The sequence below is a fragment of the Balaenoptera acutorostrata genome, chromosome 1, assembly GCF_949987535.1.
Source record: "Balaenoptera acutorostrata chromosome 1, mBalAcu1.1, whole genome shotgun sequence".
NCBI lineage: Eukaryota > Metazoa > Chordata > Mammalia > Artiodactyla > Balaenopteridae > Balaenoptera > Balaenoptera acutorostrata.
This window is the reverse complement of record NC_080064.1, coordinates 130,571,451-130,587,573: the sequence shown is the minus strand read 5'-3', so window position 1 is coordinate 130,587,573 and position 16,123 is coordinate 130,571,451. Positions and strand designations below refer to the sequence as shown.

Genomic DNA, 16,123 nt, shown 5'->3' with positions numbered 1-16,123 from the left:
CTTTAATCCACTTGTCTGCTGATGGGTGGGGCTGCGTCCCCTCCCTGTTGGTTGTTTGGCTGAGGTGACCCAACAGTGGAGCCCACCCAGCTCTTTGGTGGGGCTAATGGCAGACTCCGGGAGGGCTCATGTCAAGGAGTACTTTCCAGAACTTCTGCCACCAGTGTCCTTGTCCTCACGGTGAGCCACAGCCACCCCCTGCCTCTGCAGGAGACCCTCTGACACTAGTAGGTAGGTCTGGTTCAGTCTCCTGTGGGGGTCACTACTCCTTCCCCTGGGTCCCGATGCACACACTACTTTGTGTGTGCCCTCCAAGAGTGGAGTCTCTGTTTCCCCCAGTCCTGTCAAAGTCCTGCAGTCAAATCTCACTAGCCTTCAAAGTCTGATTCTCTAGGAATTCCTCCTCCCGTTGCCAGACCCCCAGGTTGGGAAGCCTGACGTGGGGCTCAGAACCTTCACTCCAGTGGGTGGACTTATGTGGTATAAGTGTTCTCCAGTTTGTGAGTCACCCACGCAGCAGTTATGGGATTTGATTTTATTGTGATTGTACCCCTCCTACCATCTCATTGTGGCTTCTCCTTTGCCTTTAGATGTGGGGTATCTTTTTTGGTGAGTTCCAGTGTCTTCCTGTCAATGATTGTTCAGCAGTTAGTTGTGCTTCCGGTGCTCTCGCAAGAGGGAGTTACATGGATATTTCTGAAGAAGGAAATGGCATTGCTGGGTCAGTGGGTTAAAGGCTGATAACTATTGACAAAATTTCCTCCAGAATACGTTGTAACAATTTTTACACCCACCAAGTTTTCACAACCTCCTATCTTTTCATTTGGACCATCTACCTGTCCTCATGCAAACTTGTAGGAGCTCCATTTTGACTGCCTCATTCATCCACATCTTAATACTCTTTGTAGACACCAATCCCTGGGGATTGTCTACTGTCTGGGACATTCTGTAAAAGATGCAATATTTGCTGATAAATGTGTTGTCCTCGCTCTCTTCAACAATATGTCCCCAATTTCTATATAGACAACAGAAATATATCCAGTTTTTCAATATATGGTTTGAACATGTGGATGTCAAACACTCAACAAGATTTATTTTTAACCATGAAAAGTTTTCCATTTCCTGAGGGCTTGGTGGTAGAGAATAGGGATATAAAAGTAGGATGGAAGTCATTTTTGAGGATAAAGCCTTTTAATTCCATATTCTGAACTGAAACATGCCAGTGGAGCTAAACCAAACACTTCTGGTATCACATCTCAAAATAGTTTACCAACATAGTGATAATAAAAACTTGTCTATGTTTAGGTTAGAGACCTTACAAAACACTTGAAAGACAAGTGGGGTGTGGATTAATATCCCCATTTTAAAAATGAAGAAACTGAGTTTCAGAGAACACAAGTGTCTTGCCCAGGGTCACATTGTAAGTGGCCAAACAGGGACTTAAACTCAGACCTACATTCCGGACTTAAACTCAGACCTACATTCCAGTTTGAGCTGACAAGAAAGACTGAGGCAGATTAAACAGCACAGTGAATAGCTAAGAGCAAACTTGGCTTCCTTTCCTCTGCCTTCATTCATGTAAGAGTGAGCAAAGTACAATGGAAAGGGGTACCTTGCATGGGAAGAAGTTGGTAAACAGTTATTTCTTACATAGGTATCTGCTCCTGAATTCTCACCTTGCTGTCTTCTCTGGAACCACCATCCTTCCCAAGATCTTCTCTTGCAGGGATTGATGCTGCCACCTCAACACTGGACCTCTAGGGGGGCACTGATCCCTCCAACCCCTCACCTGACCATGATTAAGTATGAGAGAAAAACCTCAATGACCGTTTATTAACTAGCTTCTACGTGCCAATTACTGGGCTAGATTCTTTAATATTATCTCATCTAAACTGGAATTATTATGCCCATTTTACATGTCAGGAAACTGCCAAGACTCCAGTAAGAACAGAAGAGTCAAACATGTCTCTTTTCATCTTGAAGTGGCAAAGACGAGTGGCAGATTCTTTTGCATATTAAAATTAAAATGATGCATCAAAATGTTAAAGAAAAAATTAAAACAGCAAAATCAAAGATAATTCCACCACTCTAACACAACTATCTTTTGTGTACCGTCTTATTATGTGCATACATTTTTCTAGAATTTGCAATCGACATGTATGCAAATTTTATGTTCACTTTTAAAATTTATCATCAGAACCATCTTCCATGTTACCACAGTCTTCATAATGAGCATTTTAGTGGTTGCAGAGTAAATGATATCCCCCATGGACATTTAGGTTGTTTCCAGTATTTGGTTGTCCAAATCAAATTATGTTTTGTGCTAAGCATTTTGTTACTGTTAAATTATTTCCTTAGAATAAATTCTCAAGAGCCATATTATTGAATAAAAGGGTATAAACATTTTTTATAGCCCTTCCCACATGGTACCACATTACTAGGCAAAAGGGCTCTATTAATCTAAGTGACACACATAAGTAAGTGCAGAGTTAGATATTTTCAAAAGAAACCATGCTGTTTTCCATTCCTGGCAATTTGATGAGTTAGGAACCTTGAAAGACTTTCCACGTTAAAACAACCAAGATATTGAATAAAATATAAAAGCCATTTTCTTAAATTAATTACTGAACTGACAAGAAAATACAGAATCTAAGATCCTCAAAATGGATTAAAACCAACAACCCTGGAAAGTAAGTACTAAAGTTCTCCTTTACCTTGGGTACTGCTCAACACAGAAGAATACCACATTGATGATTTGTATCCTTCCTTAGTATGATATTTGTATCATATTAAGAAACACATGATTCAATTTGATACATTATTGGTGACATTAAGTTTGATCACTAGATTAAGGTGGTATCTGTCAGATTTCTCCATTGTAAAGGCACCTTTACCCACTTGTAATGAATAAGTTATCTTTAGGGTGTTACCTTGAAACTGTATAAATACCTTGTTCTCCAACCATCTTTACCCAATAGTAATATTATATATGCATTAATAACACTTGCCTGAAAGAAGGTGATTTTTTCCCCATCATTTAAGTACTGTCAAATTCAAACTGCTTGAGCCAATTTGCACTCCCACCAGCTAGGTGTGAATTTCCTATGATCCACATCTTCACCAAACTTGCTAACGTCAGACTTACCAAGTTTTATCATTTTAATGAGTATGGGATTGTATTTCCTATAAACTGACAGATTTAGATGCTTGTTCTAGATCCAGGTTCATTTATTTAGGCAAGGATATTTCATACATGATGCTGTATATTTCCTACTGTATCACGTCAAGAGGCACATAATGTCAGATTGTCAATCAATAGGTAAAAATATGGTCAACCGGATCTATCAATAGATATAATAATAAGGTTCCTCATCAAAAAAAAAAAAAAAAGAAAAAACAAACAACCCTGGTATCTAGTATAACCTATTTTTTATGAAAAAAAGTTTTTTATATGTATTCAAAATGCTTAAAAATAATACTTGCCTGAGTTGACTATTACGATCATTGTTTGCAAAACAATTTTTCTCCTGTTCTGTCACTTCCTTTTTATTTATTTTGATATTCTTCTGTAAACAAGGGCTTCCCCTTTCTTCTTTCTCTATGGGCTCATGGATTCTTTTGTAATCAATGTGTTATAATTCATTATTCTCAATATTCTTCTCATGTTCAAATTGCCCCATATTTGGCCAGTGAGGATTATTTCAAGCTGCCTCATATGTCCTTTGGATATGTTCCCATAAGTTTTTGAGCACTTGCTTATTTCTGGCACAGCAATAAATTCCAGGCTCACTTTGTGCTTTTCCTGCTCCAGACCTGGGGTCAGTCATTTCCCCAAGGAGACCTTGGTCCTTTTAGTGGAGAATAGTAATGAGAAATTAAGTTCTGACAATAGGTGTGCATATTTCTACTAGGATTGCCACTGAATCTAGGCCCTGTCACTGGACAGAGCTAGGAGATATATTTTATTAAGTAATGAACTTATATGGATATCTCACCATATAAGGGTTGTCAAATCCATATTTTAACTTCCCTTTTCCCATACCCATGATCTTAGTTCCCAATAACATCAATATATTTATTCATTTACTCAATCCTATAACACATGAAAAACCATTTCAGGATTAGTGTATCAATTTCACTACCAATAAAACCCTACAAGCTAAAGTTCAAGAAATTTTTTGCATTTCTTTTTGTCCTTAGAATATATCTGCTGAGCATGTACTATGCTCCACTGGTACTTGGATTAGCTCTTTTTTTCTCCTCTTTTATGTTATCAATACCATTAGGGTCAATTATTTCCTGTTTGCATTCAATTTTACATTTTTGTTTTTTCTACTCATGTTAGTTTATTTTTATTTTTTATTTTATTTTATTTTCATTTTAATGTGTAAACACGAATATAGCTCAAAAGTCAAAACAATATATAGTTATATAGCCAAAGAAGCCGCATTCTCTTCCACCCTATTCCCACTAACACCAGGAGAAAATCAAGTTCATTAATTTCTGATTTATCCTTCTTGTACTTATTATTGCAAAATAAGCAGATGCATACATATTTACTTAATTTCCCTATTTTTATACTAAAGGTAGCACACTCAAGGAGTATATAGTATGCTTCCTTTAGCATTAAAAAAAAAGGGAAATAAGATAAATAAGGTATGCATCTGTTTATTTTAAAATAAGCACCTTGATTTTTAAAAATTAACAATGTAATTGAATGGCACTCCACTGTATAGAGGGTCCATAGTTTATTCAATGTCTCCTATTTTGTCCATTTAGATTGTTCCCAATATTTTGTTACTAAAATTAGAGTATAATGAATAATCTTGTGCATATATATTTTTATATTGTTGGAGTGTATCTTCACCACAAATTCCTAGAAATTGGATTGCTTGGTCAAAGAATAAATGCATGTGTAGTTTTGCTAGATATTGCTGAATTCCTTTCTATAAGTGGGGTACTGTTTCACATCCACACCAGCAATGTATGGAAGTGAATGCTTCCCCTCAGCCTCACCAAAAGAGTATGCTGTCAAGCTTTTGAAGAGACCCCCTTTTATATGGTTTGTCCTCATATGGTCTCTATTCTCTTCCTTGCTCCCACCTCTCATAATCTTTATAGTTTATTTTGCCTTGTCAGGACTTTCTTTGATTCTGTTAAGTCTCCAGAAACAGAGCAGACTAGGAGTATATCATATTTGCCTCGGAATTTTTACGTTTACATTTTCGGAGAGGCTGCTTATTTGCAATGAGTCTGTTCTAAGACAGGGAGGTTCTGCTTCATATTCTTAGAACATCTAAACAAATAAGAACAGTTCTAAAAATAGTGAGCTATGAAACATTCACACTATATCATGCTGAACTTCACAAAAGCAAAGCCAAATTTCTTTTGGAACCAATCACTCCGCAAAACAAATCTCAATACAATTTCTTCCTACCTTGAACTTTTACAAGATTACTTGCAAAAGGGAAAATGAATGTCCAAGCCAGCACCAAAGGTTGGAAGATAGATGTAAAAGATGACAGGAAAACAGCTTACATTTCTGCTTATATAGGTAGGAGGCTGGGAGAAACTTACACTTGCACAAAATGTTTTCCTTATTTTTATCAACAGGACTATTTTCCATTAGAGGAGAACCAATGCTTATAGAAACACTTGTCTACACAGTGAGCCCTTGGCACACATTTTGTAATTTGCAATTTTTCTGAGACTGAAATTTAAATTGTATACACAGCACACAGAAAGGCAAATATATGTTGGTTAGAATGCTTCCCAGGGAGTGCGTGAGTCATTTTCTCTAGGGCTCTGTAAGTCTTAATTATGCGCACATAGTTTACGGAGAAAAGGTAAACGCTGTGTATTTATATTTAGATTGTTCCCAATATTTGCTATTAAAAATTATACCATAATGAATAACCTTGTGCATATATTATTTTCATACTGTTAGAGATATATCAGAGAATGGTATTGTAGGGAAAAAAGGTATCCATAATCAAGTAGACTGGGAAAATACCAACTTAGACAGATGTGGAACATAGTTCTACTCTGAAGGACTTCTCAGAGCCTTTAACATGCTAACCTGCATTAAGACTCTTTAAGAAGAGAACTATATTATTTAGTGTTTTCAAACGTATTTATGATATTCTTTTCACATCTCTGGAAAGTAGTGTTCCATAGAACATATTTTGTAAACCACTGCTGTGGTGGCATTTATACAATTAGGAACTCTGTAAAATCTTGGTACCCATTTCAGAGGAAGGTCAAGTGTCTGCTCTTCTTCATTTTCCAGAATGTAATCTACCCACTCCAGAGTCTCTGGAGGGCCTTATTGCTTTGCTATGAGCAGCATTTCCTATTTATTTTCCTTCACTCAATCCAGGATCTATTTCTCAAGGAATGGGTTTCATGACACTAGCCTGGAAATTTCCCACCTGTCCAGGCTGATAGGCTCTTTTTTAGGATTGAGGCATTGCTAACAATTATTTATTCCCATTCTAAAGACCAGGCAAATTCTTAGTTGCCATCTGTCATAGCCAGCTTTGGCTGATCATCTCTGAATAGCTAAGTCTCAAATTAGCATTTCTAGTAGTATTTTACATGGTACTATTTATTGAGTGACTATGTCCGCCAAGTGTTTTATTCCTTTTATGTCATCTATTTTTACTTAAAAAGAAAAAGAAACCCACAGCTTTACAGTATAGAAAGAATTCCCATTTTACAGATACCATACTGCTTTACAGATGATGAACCTGAAGTTCACAGAGACATGGCCTTACTTGAGTTCACACAGCCAGTTTGTGGCAATACCCAGAATTGTTTTGCTGATTTGACCAAATTTTTATTTTATTTCATGCTGCTTCCCAGTTATTTAGCAAAGTGGAGACCTTAGCCAATTATCTATTGGAGTGGCAGACCTTCCCTCTGCAGGCACCGGGGTGGGGTGGGCTGAGCTGAGACCAGAGGGTCCTCGGCTAAAGCCAAAGCAGGTCAAAGTGCTGAGACTCGCGCCACTGAGACGTGAAGGCCCTCCTCAGCTGCCTCCTGATCGAGGTGGGTGGGTGCTCGCCCTAGCTCTCCTCTCCCCCCGCCCCATGGAGAAGACAGAGCTGATCCAGAAGGCGGAGCTGGCCGAGCGCTATGACAATATGGTCACCAGCACTGAAGGCCGTGATGGACCGGGGGCGCCGCGCTGTTTAAGCCAGAGCGCAACCTCCTGTCTCTGGCCTACACGAACGTGGTCAGGGGCTGCAGGTCCGCCTGGAGGATCATCTTGAACATCCAGCAGAAAACTTGCACCTCTGAGCAGAAGTTGCAGCTGATTAAGGACTATCGGGAGACGGTGGAGTCCGAACTGAGGTCCATCCGCGCCACGGTCCTGGATTTGTTGGATAGGCATTTAATAGCCATTGCACCTAATCCAGAGAGTAAGATCTTCTATCTGAAAATGAAGGGAGATTACTTCCGGTGCCTTGCTGAAGTTTCATGTGGTGATGATCAGAAATAAATGATAGATAATTCCCAAGGAGCTTACCAAGAGGCTTAAGCAAGAAAGAGTTGCATCCCACACACCCCATCTGCCTGGGGCTGGCTCTTAACTTTTCTGTATTTTACTAGGAGACCCTTAATGACCCAGAACTTGCCTGCACACTGGCTAAAATGGCTTTTGAGGCGGTCACTGAAGAACTTGATACACTGAACGAAGAAGAGGCGTGTAAAGGCAGTGCCTTCAACATGCAGTTTCTTAGAGACAACTTTATGGACATCAGACAGTGCAGGAGAAGAATGTGATGCGGCAGAAGGGGCAGAAAACTAAGTACGTGTAGGGTGTCGTCCTTCTTCCCCTCAAGAAACCGTTTTACAGTAAGTCCCTTACATACGAACCTTCAAGTTGCGAGCCTTCAAAGATGCGAATGTGGTTTGCATGTCCAGTCACGTAAGTTAGTTCACGTGTCTGGCGTACATTGTGACGTGCGTGCATCCTCTACAAGTGGTGGTGCTTTTGTGTACTCTACTGTACAGTACTGTATAGAGTACAGTAGCACAGTATCTTTATTTCAAGCCCAGGATGTCTGGAAGCCAGCGTAAAAGCAGCGGTTATTGTAGCTGGTACTGCTGAGAACAGCCAAGCGATAACGATGGAAGCATTGCTAGAGCTAGATCTGCAAAAGGACAACTTCATTGAACTTCCTTGCTGTGCAACATGAGGAGCTTACTAATGAAGACCTGATGGAACTGGAGGCCCAGAGGAAGGATGAAGAGAGACAAGAGAAAGAAGTAAGTGAAGAAGCGAAGAGATTCACGATGCAGGAAATGGCAAGGGGGTTTTCTTTATTTGCGGAGGCACTGTTAGTTTTTGAGGCACAGGACCCGAATGCAGAACAGTACATGAAGGTTACAGCAACCGTTCAGAATGCAATCCAGTGCTACTGTGTCATCTATGATGAGAAAAAAAGAGCTACTACCCAGATATCACTGGATCATTTTTTCAAGAGGGTAGATGGAATTGAATCCAGCAAGGAACCAGAACATATGCCATCAATGTCAGGTGTGAGTGGAAATGCAGCATGCCCTCCATCTCCTGTTGCTGACGATCCTTCAGCTCTACAATCTCCCACCTCTTCCCCCTCCTCCAGTCAGCAACTCTTCTTGCCTGGTCACTCGATGCCAGCCCTTGTATGCTAGCTGTTGTACTGAACTACTGTACTTTTCAAGGTACTGTACTGTAAGATTAAAAATGCTTTCTTTATTTTTTGTGTTTGTTTTTTATGTATTATTTGTGTGAAAAGTATTACAAACCTATTATAATACAGTACTATACAGCCGATTGTGTTAGTTGGGTACCTAGGCTAACTTTGTTGGACTTATAATTGGACTTACGAATGCGCTCTTGGAACGGAACTCATTCGTATGTAGGGGACTTACTGTACTCATCTCCTTATTTCATTTGGATTTCCTATAGCAAAGAAGCCCATTCATGTGTGTGGAATCAATTGTCTGTAGTCTTTTCACATTGCAGCTTCGGGAAAACTCTTTGATTTGTGTTTGCCTTGGCTTTCCTGGTGTGCAGTTACTGCTGTAGAAAGTATTAATAGCTTCATTTCATATAAACATAACTTCCAAATGCTTATGTAGAGGACTAAAAATGTATCTGGTATTTAAGTAATCTGAACCAGTTCTGTAAGTGACTGTGTTTTGCATTACTGTGAAGATATGAAAATGTAATTAACTACAATGTAAAGAGTGTTCTACATAACTTCTTAATTTCTACATTCCCTCCCTTACTCTTCTTCAAGGGTTTCCTTTCAGTAAGCAACATTCCATGCTCTTAATGTATTCCTTTTTGGTAGGAATCCAGAAGTATTAGATTGAATGGAAAAGCATTTGACATTTCTGGGCTGAGGGTCACAAACTGAGATGCCTCTTGTATCATATATGATGGAGGTCTTGTGTACCTATAACAACAGAGAGTTTCCTTATTTGCTCTTCATTTGCTGCTGTTTAAGTTGACAGCTTCCCTTCCCAAGAAAAATTCACTTACTCCTGCTGCCTTTGGAGTCCTGGTATTCACTGTACCATATAACAGAAGTAACGTGTTGCTGTCAGAATACAAGCATTGCTTTTGGCAAATTAAAGTGCATGTCATTTCCTAATACACTAAAAAGGGGAAATAAGCTAAAGTACACAAGTCTGAGTCTAAAACTTTAGTACTTTTCCATGCAGATTTGTGCACATGTGAGAGGTTGTCCAGTGGTCTAGTGATTATTGTTTAGAGAGTTGGGCCACTACTGTGTGTTGCTAATCATTGACTGTAGTTCCAAAAAAGCCTTGTGAAAATGTTATGCCCTATGTAACAGCAGAGTAACATAAAATTAAATTATATTTTATAAACCAAAAAAATTATCTGTTAGACAAAGAAAATGCAAAAAATATATAGCTTTGCTTCAGTTTTCTGAATATTTCAAGAGGGGGAAATGACTCATTTCTGACACTCCAGACAATCGCCTTATTTGTGTTTTATTAGTGGGGATTATGGTCCACTCATATCTGAGAAAGTGTTTCATTTTCCTCGAGTCAGACAAGGCTCTCTTAATTAAGGGAAACATTCCACTCTTTAGAATCATAAAGACGCTCCTATGCCAATTACCTTTATCCAGACTGACTGGAGGCATCTTTTTATGAGATAAAGCTGAGCTTCTTAAAAATGTATTGTTCATCTCTTCCTCTCTTTCTATCTATTAAAAGCAGAGACGAAGCCTTGTCGGCTTCGTGAAACTGCCCTCTGTATTCCTGTAACACTCCCTAGAGCATGACCCCTGGGTTTTTGAACTCTGTTTTCTCTCCAAAATCAACATTGTTGAACAACGAAAGGAACCTCTAAACATCAAAGGCCAAGGAAGACAACACCCAGAGAGCAAGGAAATTCCATTTTGAAAGTCAGCCCCAAATCTTCTTCCAGTCTCCTTTCTGGACAATGCATGCAAGCTCCCCATTGTCAGATTTATCATTTCATAACCATGGATGCTCTGCTCCACATAAACATTAACTTTTCAATCTATAACACTGGCAAACAAGATGAAGGGGATGTGGCTTATTACCCTGACTCCTGTGTCTTACACAGATGACTGTCGTGTGTAGACAAGACACACAGAGGCAATGCCAGGGTGGCTGACTCAGGTGGGGTTTCTAGATTGGGATTCTTTTTTCTAGATGTCAAAAGACTGGTTTCTTATTCTTTTGCGCTTGCACTGTCCAGTTTTGATAGGAAGGTTATAACTTCCTAGAATTGGTTGGGAAGGTTCAATATATTCTAGTAAAATTTTAAGATATTTTAAAAAGGGTTTGCAGATGCTGTAAATCAGCGTGACTCTTTACTGAGATATCTTCTTCATGCCTTTAAACATAAAAAGCATTTTAGCGATGCATCTAATATTTGAGCCTCATTATTTTCAGTGTGGAAATGTGCCCCTAGAGGGGTTCTCCCTGCTCTCCTGCGATCTGACTACCCACAGGGCTGTCAGCACAACGAGGGGTGTGAGTAAGCCTCATCAACCCTCTCACCTAGCTTCTCAAAGTTGGCACTCAATTTATTATTAGGAGATACTGAGGCTGGCAGCTTTTCCCAGATGCTTTTCTGTCTTTACATTGTGAAAAATTAAAGTGGAAAGAAGAGTGCACACACTCTTTTTAGGATGCCAACCTTTCTAAAACCCATGATGAGGACACATTAACAAATGTTTTACGTGTTTCAAGTGACTTCATTCATTTTTTCGTTCAACAAGTATCTGTGATTGTTTACTAAAAGCCAGGCTGAGTCGGAGGCTGGGGATGTGACGAGTAAATAAATACTCTATGAGAAGGACATCATTATGATTTCCAAAATTACCCCCATTTTTCAGTACAAATTCGGACACCAGCAACTAATGGACAGTAAGTAAAACTGGATTATAGAAAACCTAATGTACTGGAAAATGACTTCATACAGTGAATTGGCCATTCCATCTCTTTCTCTTTCTTAAGAACAACTCAGTGAAATAAAATTCCAATTTATTGTTGGACAACAGTGTTTCACACATACATCACACGGGCCAAAAAATAAACAGCAACCTCACAGACTGAAAAAAGGAAAAAAAAAAAAAGAAGCTTTTACCTTTGGCCTTTTAAATCATCTTATACAAACCAAGTACTTATTGTGCAGCTAAATATAAACACAAAAGATGTTACTAGAACGCTTGGAATAAGATTTTTTGTTGTTTTTGCTCTTTTTACGGGTGTATTTTTTTTCTCATTTGAGATTAGAACAAACATGGGCACACCATGAGTAAAGTCAGAAGTAGGGCAGAAAACACTCTGAAGGTTGGTTTGGTCATCTGAGATCGTTAGAAATGGCTGACCCCTAACAATATGTACAAAAATACAAAATGTAAATAAAATTTACAAACACATTTTCCCTTTTGAAGCGCTTTCAAGAAAATAAGCAGGCACAAAAACAGACACATAGATCAATGGAACAGGACTGCAAGTCCATAAATAAACCCATGCTAATATGGTCAATTAATCTTTGACAAGGGAGGCAAGAATATACAATAGGGAAAAGACAGCCTCTTTAATAAATGGTGTCTGGAAAACTGGACAGCTACATGCAAAAGAATCAAACTAGACCATTTTCCTACTACATATACAAAAAAACTCAAAATGGATTAAAGACTTAAATGTAAGACTTGAAACCATAAGACCCCTAGAAGAAAACATACACAGTATGCTCTTTGACGTTGATCCTAGCAATATTGTTTTTTGGATCTGTCTCAGGCAAGGGCAACAAAAACAAAAATAAACAAATGGAACTACATTAAACTAAAAAACTTTTGCACAGTGAAAGAAACCTTCAACAAAATGAGAAGGCAGCCTACTGAATGGAAGAAAATATTTGCAAATGATATATTCAATAAGGGGTTAATATCCAAATTATATAAAGAAATCACACAACTAAATATTTAAAAATCCAATTAAAAATGGGTAGAGGACTTGAATAGACATTTTTCCAAAGAAGACATACAGATGGCCAACAGACACATGAAAAGATGTTCAACATCATTAATCATCAGGGAAATGCAAATCAAAACCACAATGAGACATAACCTCACACCTGTCAGAATGGCTATCGTCAAAAAGACAACAAACAAATGGCAAATGTTGGCGAGGATGTGGAGAAAAGGAAACGCTCATACACTGTTGTTAGGAATATAAATTGGTGCAACCACTACAGAAAACAGTATGGAGGTTTCTCAAAAAATTAAAAATATCATTAGAAATATCATATGATCCAGCAATTCCACTTCTGGGTATTAACCCAAAGAAAACAAAAACAATAATTTAAAAAGATATATGCACCCCTATGTTCACTGCAGCATTATTTATAGCAGCCAAGATATAAAAGCAACCTAAATGTCCATGGATAGATGAATGGATAAGGCCTAGTACACACACACACACACACACACACACACACACACACACACACAATGGAATATTACTCACCCATGAAAAAGAATGAAATCTTGCCATTTGTGACAGCATGGATGGGCCTAGAGGGCATTATGCTAAGTGAAATAAGTCAAAGAAAGACAAATACTATATGATTTCATTTATACCTGGAATCTAAAAAACAAAACAAATGAACAAAGAAAACAAAACTTAAGAACAGTAAGAAACAGACTTATAGATACATAGAGCAAACTGGTGGTTGCCAGAGGAGAAGGAGGCAGGGGGTTGAATGAAGTAGGTGAAGAGGATTAAGAGACACAAACTTCAAGTTATAAAATGAGTAAGTTACAGAGGTGTAATATGTACCATAAGGAAGAGAGTTAATACTGTAACGATTTTGTATGGTGACAGATAGTTACTGGACTTGTAGTGATCATTTCATAATGTATTTAATTGTTGGATCACCATGTTGTACGCCTGAAACTAACACAATATCTTACAGTCAACTATATTTCTATTTAAAAAAAAAGAAGAAAAAAAAGCAGGGCCTTAGAAATTTTGGTTCTTTTTTCCTTCCCTGTTTCAAATTCATGTTACAGTTTTGGTCAGGCAATGGACAAGACGTGTCATCCGTGGGCATGTTGCCCAAGGTGGGCTGACTGGCGGGACTCTGTCCAAAGGTGACCATGTTTAGATTCTGACACAGAATTGTGAATAGGTCACAGTGGCTTTTTTTGTATTGTATTGTATTATTTGTTCATTTTCTTTTATTTATTTATTTTTTAAATAAATTTATTTATTTTATTTTATTTTTATTTATTTATTTTTGGCTGCATTGGGTCTTTGTTGCTACGTATGGGTTTCCTCTAGCTGCAGCCAGTGGGGGCTACTCTTTGTTGCAGTGCACGGGCTTCTCATTGTGGTGGCTTCTCTTGTTTCAGAGCACAGGCTCTAGGCACGTGGGCCTCAGTAGTTGTGGCACTGAGGCTCAGTAGTTGTGGCTCGCGGGCTCTAGAGCACAGGTTCAGTAGTTGTGGCACGCAGACTTAGTTGCTCCGTGACATGTGGGATCTTCCCGGACCAGGGCTCGAACCTCTGTCCCCTGCATTGGCAGGCGGATTCTTAACCACTGCACCACCAGGGAAACCCTATTCTTTTTATTTTTAGTGTAACTTTTCCTTTTTTGCTGTGTAGTCCTCCTCATCGGTCTTCTGCTCTTGGTATCAGCATTCTCATCCTCATCATCTTCAACTGCCCATTTGCATGTAGCTGCCTCAGCCTCTTCATCTTCCTCTCCATTCTCTTCTTCACCATGTCTTTCATCCTCCTCCTCTTCCTCTTCCTCATCACTTTCTTCCTCTTCTTCACCTACATCTTGCTTCCTATTTTTCTCATTAGCATTCCCACTAGCAAGTGTGGCTCCTTTATTCTCCCCCTCTCCACAATTTCCTTTTTCTCCTTCAAATCCTTGGTGGTGATCTTGCACCTGGTGACTATGGCTATGCCTGACGTCGTGGGGCATGACAGTGATTCCATGCAGTGGATTAAAATTGTTCAGTTAGTTATAGCAGAGGCAGTGTGGTAGCCAAGAACATAGACTTTGAAGTCAGTTAGGTCCTAGTTCTACCTCTTATAGGCTATGAGATCTCAGCCAAGTTATTTAAACTCTCTAAACCTCAGGGTCCTCATCTGTAAAATGGGGCTAGTAACACCTAGTTTCTAATGCTGTTATGATGATCAAATGATATGGCATATTTAAAGTTCTGGTGTGAAATGGCCAATTAATGATAGTTGCTAGATTAAAAGTAATAATTTTATTCAAGTAGTAGGATTGACAAAATGAAGTGTCTATGTATGGGATATCAGTTCACAGAGTGAAGGAGCAAGTGTGATATAAAAACTAACAGGGTTGGGTTATTCAGGAAAGATGACTGCTCAGGGGGTATGGGTGGGATGATGTATATAATGTATATATTTAATCCCCACTTAAAGGTCTGGAACATCCTTGGATTCAGGGAATTAGTCCCACTTCTAAGCAGAGGAGATATAATAAGCACCAAGTCAGAAAGCACATCACAACAGAATTGGCCTTAGCACACCAGCACTAATTTAGGCTAGCCATGCAGCTAGGTCCTGGATTGCATCTCTGTGACCAAGTGCCTGCTCTGGTAGGCAAAATGCTAAATGTGTCCTCCTCAACCCCTACAACTTCCCAGCTCCTCTTTAATTATCCAAACACTAATCTAGGTACTGCTGGGAAGGGACTTTGCTGATGGAATTCAGTTATTAATGAATTGACCTTAAAATAGGGAGATTATCCTGGATAATCTGAATGAGCCCAGTGTAATCACATGAGCTCTTAGTAGTAGAATTGGAGGCAGCAGAGTGAGGCAGAGAGATGTGGCAGAAGTCGTAGGCCAACGAACGATGATGCAGAAGGGGAAGTTGGAGAGATTTGAGGAGAGGGACTCAAACTGCCATTTTGGACAGCGAAGAGAGCCATAAGCCAGGGAATGAAAATGGCCTGAAGAGGATGAAAATGACTCCTGGCTGACAGCCAGCAAGGAAATAGGGACCCCAGTCCGACAACCACAAGGAACTGGAGTCTACCAACAATTTGGATGACCTTGGAAGTAGATTTTTCCCAGACTCTCCCAAGAAGAGCCCAACTGGCTGACATCTGACTTTGGGAATGTGAAACCCAGAGCAGAGAAACTAGCTGAGCCAACCTGTACTTCTGACCTACAGAAACAATGAAATAATAAATCTGGGTTGTTTTCAACCATCAGATTTGTAGTAATTTGTTACAGCAGTGATAGAAAACTTACATGCCTATTTTGTCCCAATACAGCATACAGATCATCCTTTAAAAACCCAGGTCAAATCATGTCATTTCCAACCATAAGCACCTGCATCTCTTTGTGGAGGGCTTTCTCTGGCCTCAGGAATCCACTTGGAAGAGCAGGAGAATTAACCATGCCCTCCTAGGATCAGCCCCTAGCCAATGACGGACTGGAATCGGTAGATGCATCTCTCAGCTCCCTCACCACTCCTTGGGGATACTCTGAGGTGTCTCCCAGAGTTCTCTTGTGGGACTGAGTCTTGGTTCCCACAGTGGTAACCTGCTGATTAGCACACCCTT

At 39.2% G+C, this 16,123-nt stretch overlaps 1 protein-coding gene and 1 pseudogene across 1 annotated transcript in view; both read left to right on the top strand.

Annotated features, from left to right (window-relative positions):
- Positions 1-16,123, top strand: part of SELE (selectin E) — a 53,443-nt gene that overhangs the window by 22,302 nt on the left and 15,018 nt on the right. The window lies entirely within an intron of this gene.
- LOC103012661 (14-3-3 protein theta-like) lies at positions 7,092-7,813 on the top strand (annotated as a pseudogene).